At 36.9% G+C, this 6266-nt stretch overlaps 1 protein-coding gene across 1 annotated transcript in view; it reads right to left on the minus strand.

The window, feature by feature from the left end:
* Positions 1 to 1255, minus strand: part of si:dkey-119f1.1 (Structural maintenance of chromosomes protein 6-like) — a 44579-nt gene extending 43324 nt beyond the window's left edge. Inside the window, exon 1 of the mRNA XM_046864981.1 lies at positions 1192 to 1255. The gene's annotated coding sequence lies outside the window, so the exon portion shown is untranslated. The remainder of the gene's footprint in view (positions 1 to 1191) is intronic.
* Between the last annotated feature and the right edge of the window lie 5011 nt (positions 1256 to 6266).

Here is a 6266-nt window from a genome sequence, read left to right on the forward strand (position 1 = left end):
TCTTATTCACCTCTAAAACCATCCTACAGACCACCATCCAATGCTGTCTAGCTACACTGTCCCCCACCAACACCTTACAGTCTCCAATCTCCTTCAAGTTGCATCTTCTACATAGAACATAATCTGTGTTCACCTTCCTCCACTCTTAAAGATCACCCTATGATCCTCCTTCTTCTTAAAATACATGTTCACCACTGCCATTTCCATGCTTTTAGCAAAATCTACCACCATCTGCCCTTCCACATTCCTCCCCTTAAGGCCATACCTATCATCATCTCCTCATAACCTCTGTTTCCTTTAGCAACATGCCCATTAAAGTCTGCCCCAACCACCAATCTTTTTTCCTAAGTACACCTTCTACCACTCCATCTAACTCACTCTAGAATTTTTTCTTCTCCTCCATCTCACAGACCATTTGTGGAGCATAGGCACTAATGACATTGATCATCACACCTTCAACTTCCAGCTTCACCTTCATCACCCTATCAGAAACTCTCTTCACCTCCACTACACACTTACTGTACTCTTCCTTCAGAATCACCCCTACACCATTTCTCTTTCCATCCACACCATGATAAAACAGTTTAAACCCACCTCCAATGTTCCTGGTCTTACTCCCTTTCCACTTGGTCTCCTGAACACACAACATATCTACCTTTCTCTTCTCCATCATATCAGCTATCTCTCTCCCTTTACCAGCCATAGTACCAACATGTAAAGTGCCCACTCTCCTCCACTTCTCCTTTCCCTGCTGTCTCTGTAGTCGTCTTCCTCCTCTCTTCTCCTCCTTCGTCCAATCTCGACCGATCCGGTATGAAATTTAGGTTTGTGATCTGCATATTTAATCTGACACATGTTTACGCGGGATGTCCTTCCTAACACAACCCTCCCTATGTATCCGGGTTTGGGACCGGCATGTGCAACGATACCGGCTGGGATGGAAAACCGCTCGAAATACGCTCGTGCACGTTTGAAAACGTATTAATAACAAGAAAACTATATGAATGTCTACATTATAAATATTTTAATCATTAAGAATTTGTATAATCCCACGTGTTTCGCTGCTGCTGCCGTGAGGACAAGCCGCACAGCAACCGAAAACAAACATTTGTACAACAATTTGTACACATTAAATCACACTGGAGTTACATAACATGTGATCAATATCTGGAAAAGAGTAAACAGCCATACCCCCAGCAGCTAAGCTTCACCCAGCACCGCAGCTCAGATCAGATGTATTCGCGCTTTAGAACAGGAAAAACTTTAAAGTGAAACCAATAGGAAACGCTGAAGTTGTACACGCCCCCTGAAAGTAACAGCCAATGAGAGAACGCCATTTCAAATCACTAAACGGCTATTTATGCTGCAATTTCAGTGCACAAACAAAAATAATCACTTGAGAAGAGATATAATTACTGTAATTATTTTAAAATAAACAAACAAAAAAAGAAATAAATAAATCATCATTCGTGACATCAGAGTGCATGCTGGGATGTTTTCTTTCGACTGCTCCCGTTAGGGGTCGCCACAGCGGATCATCAGTCTCCATATCACTGTGTGTACACCTCTTTCGAATCAACTACTTGCATGTCTTCCCTCACCACATCCATAAACCCCCTCTTTGGCCTACCTCTTTTCCTCCTGCCTAGTGGTTCCATCCATCCATCCATCCTCCCTCAGCATACTTCTACCAATATAACCCTTTTCCCTCATCTGCACATGACCAAACCATCTCAATCGGTCCTTTCTAACCTTGTCTCCAAAACATCCCTCTAATCAACTTTTTCTAATCTTGTTAATCTAATCTAAACCACACAACATAGCAGGTCTCACCTAAACTTTCTCTTTCACTTTTGCAGATTCACTTCCATCACAAGAGTGCATGCTGTATGTGTGTTTCTTAAAATACTACCCAATGTTCAATGCATCCATAATAAGGGATTACTTTCGGTCTGTATAGGGAAAAAAAATCTAATTTATGTTCTTGAATGAAATTAAAGATCTGCTGACTGAAGGATGTCAGCTTTGTAAATAGAGGCATGTTTTTCGATAAGTTCTCAAACGTTTTAATAAGAGAAAGATGGAGGACCAATGCAAAGGATAAAGATTAGATTAGATTAGATTAGATTAAACTTTATTGTCATTGTGCAGGGTACATGTACAGAGCCAATAATATGCAGTTAGCATCTAACCAGAAGTGCATAGATAGCTTATTTACAGTGGCAGTGTAATAAATAAGGGTATGAGGTTATACAGAATGTGTAGTAATATGTACATATAACTGAATTATATATATATATATATATATATATATATATATATATATATATATATAGATAGATAGATAGATAGATAGATAGATAGATAGATAGATAGATAGATAGATAGATAGAGTGTGGTTTTTATATAAGTATGATGCAGTATGAAGTGGTATGACAGATATAGCTGTACAAAAGTATTGTCATCATAAATATATACATCTATATACATATACACAGAATAAACAGAATAAATATGGATGGACATACAGAAGTGTAATGATTTTTTTTTGGGTGGTGAAAGGATGCATGATTTTTAAGTGGTGCAAAAAAAAGTGACAGTGCAGTGGTGATTGTTAACACCATATCAGCTGTTCAGTGCAGAAACAGCCACAGGAAAGAAACTATTTTTCATAAAGCCTAAAACAAGACTCACAGAAGGCTATGTAATGAACTATTCATAGTTTAATTCTTGATATATCATTGTGTAAAAATGATCAGTGACATTTTAGAATAAAAGATTCTAGTCATTGGAATGAATCCTAATGCAACATTTAACCCCTTCAGACCCTGGTTTTATTGGAATAAGCATGTCTTTCAGTTTAAACCAATAAAATTGTGAGCTTTTATAACATGAACATTATCTGGGTACTTATTGGTCCCTAATTAACTAATCACAGTAAAGACATGACCCAAGACTTAATTTGAGTGTTTCAGGCCTCACATTAGACAGGCATGGCTCACTGAGCAGAAAGAGGGCACTAAGTGCCATTCTAACTGTTATAATTTACGCTCATGTTAACCTTATCAACTTGCACCTGTAGTCTTAAAATAACTGATTATCACCTGATACTATTAAGTGCTTTCTGGGTTGTGGAACACTACAATAAATTTGATGTCCATTGCCATTGCCATCAGAGGCCATATGAAAAATTCTATGAAATGCTCTTAATAATAAGATCAAACTTTAACTTAACTGTCCAATATTCTTAATAAAAGTAGGAGCTTTTTATTTATTTATTTATTTTTATAAAGAAGCTAAAAGCAACTTTAAGCAAGTGTTGATTGAGGTGGCATTTAAGTGTTTTAAACTGAGGACTACAATGATAGTAACCAGTATTGAGTGAGGGTAAAGGTTAGAGCAGCTTAACATGATTCATTCATGATTAATTAAGAGTGAAATTAAGAGTAAATTTATTTGCAAAAATATTATGAATATGTACATGCATTTGAAGAATGTGATGCTATTTTTTGTAATTAAGCTGACAAATGGCATTACTCCAAATTGTACTCAAAGATAAGGTATAGAATATAAAGGAAAGACCAAGTTGCCCATCCTAAAAAAAGATGGATTTCCAAAGAAAACCAGCTCGAGTTTTAAAATATATGACTAAAAATGCATAATAAAACACTGCAATCGCTTTAAATGCTTCTTTTGTTTGGACAAGACATTCAGTAGATTGTGAGAAACGGTGGTACAATGTTTTAGGAAATTACAGCATACAAAGAAATACTTTTTATATTTTATGACTCAATATATACATATGATTGCTTCCACGTGGTTAACAGCTGAGTCAAAATTCTTCATTAAATAAGGGGAGGCACTCCATGTAGTCATCTGTCTGAGATAGGAGGAGATACTGGGAATGGCTAATCCTTCTATTTTCTTTGCAGAGCAAATGCCCAAACCTTGCACTGCTCAAACTAAGGGGTTACAATTATTGTATAAAAAAAAGTACTGCATTTGCCTTTTATTTATAATGATAGGCATTTGTTACTTTGATATATGGACCTTATGGCATTTGGCAGACCCCTTTATCTAGAGCGACTCATGGTTCTCTCATTTATACAGCTGAGCAGGTGAGGGTTGTTTGAAGTTCAACATCTTTACCACTGAGCTACCATTTCAATACTTTGGACTAAATAAGTTTGCTTGATTTAATATTTTCTGCACATGAATAATGTGGGTAATTTTAGAACCAGTCCATCTGAAGCATCTCTCCTCTAGAAGAGCCTTCTGCCCCACAAAGCACAGGGTTTGCAGAGAGCATAGATGACTAAGTTTCTCAAATTACAAATGAAGTAGCTGGAAATAAATAATATACATTAATACTGAACTTTAAGGATACTTAATGAATACAATATTTTAATAACACAAAACGTATTTAGGGACACCATTTGTTACTTATCAACCGGTTTTACTTACCCCCCAAAAAAGTTGCCAAAGCAGCTCCAAATCACTGCCAGCTTCTTATAGGATATCATGAGTCACCAAGATGATGAAATCCAGGGCAACAGGAAATCCTAGGTAAGTTAGCTTTGCCTCATGCCTCATCCGTACCATTCATACAACCCAAATTCCCCAAAACTTGGGGAACCTTTCAGCATTGATAGTGCATTTCCAGATGGGCTTTTAAACTGAATGGTGATAGCAAACCGGATGGTCCCCCTCCTCTTTAGTCCGGAGACAACATTTCAATTCAGCTTTTGGCTTGACTTGTCCCAGAGCAGACATTTCTTGATCATGTTTACATATCGCTGATTATTTGCATGATAGAGACTTGCAAAAAAACTGCATTTGTGGAAAACACTGCAATCTGTATTCACTGACTGATTTGTAGAGGTGAGCACATGCATTGATTTCCATTACAGAATCATGTCTGCTTTGAGATTTCTCCTGATTCTCCAAAATTTTACCTAATATTATGTACTGTATATAAATAGATATTCAAAGTCTTTGCAACTTTATGTTGAAAGACATTATTCTGAAGTTGCTCTACAATTTTTTTTTTTTCTTTTTTCACACTGGTGAACCTCTGCCCATCTTTACTCTGCCACTGTAGATAACCTATACAGTATGTTACTGACCTGTTGCTAATTAACTCTTCAGTAACACTTACTTTTCCAGCCTTTTTTTGCCCTGCCTTAACCTTTGAGAGTCATCAAATTAAAAATGATTGATATGAATCTGAATTATGAAATCTGAAAATTATTATATGAATACTTTTCCTTCAAATGGAACATTTCCTCAGTTTAAACTTTGTTTTCTATGTTCTATTGTAAATAAAATTTTCAATTGCTAAAAAGGCCCAGCAGAGGTTGTACTTCCTTCACCAACTGAGGAAATTTAACCTGCCACAGGAGCTGCTGAAACAATTCTACTCTGCCATCATTGAGTCTGTCCTGTTTACATCTATAATTGTCTGGTTTAGACCAGCTACCAAATCAGACATCAAGAGGCTACAGCGGATGGTCAGGACTGCTGAGTGGATTATTGGTGGCCCACTGCCCAATCTCCAAGATCTTTACTCATCCAGAGTGGAGAAAAGGGCTAAGAAAATCACTCTGGACACCACACACCAACTCTCTCTTCGAACTGTTGCCTTCTGGTCGGCGCTACAGAGCACTGCCCACCAGAACATCCACGCACAAAAAGTTATATTCCTGCAGGCTGTACTAGCATGAACAATGAAAATATTCATAACTACACATTGTCCATCATAACTGACATTTATACATAAAATCCAATGGTCTATTTGTAAACTGCACACTTCTAAATAACATCTGTAACTTTATTTAATGACATTTACTCTGTATATACTGCATTATTTAACTGTTTAACTGGTTTACTATTCTGTTAAATTATGTCTGTACTTCTCCTGCACTGGAAGCTCCTGATGCCAAATTCTGTGTGTGTGTGTAAGCATACTTGGTAATAAAGCTATTTCTGATTCTGAAATATGCAAAACATTGTTTTTATTTTTCATAACTTTTTTGGAATTGGGGTTGTACATTAGCTAGAAGTTGTGTGAAGAACCACCATCTTTTCTCTGCCAAATGCCCAGGAGAACATTTCAAATGTCCTTTTTTTGTTCTAACCCAATGTATTTAGCTAAAGATAGGAAAACAGAGAAGGGAGAGAGGGAGTCCAAAAATACTGCTCTCATCTCTATGCATCACCAAGCTGCCACAGAGTGCCTGTGTGAACGGAAAGATGACTCGTTTTTG

The sequence above is a fragment of the Silurus meridionalis genome, chromosome 13, assembly GCF_014805685.1.
Source record: "Silurus meridionalis isolate SWU-2019-XX chromosome 13, ASM1480568v1, whole genome shotgun sequence".
Lineage (NCBI taxonomy): Eukaryota > Metazoa > Chordata > Actinopteri > Siluriformes > Siluridae > Silurus > Silurus meridionalis.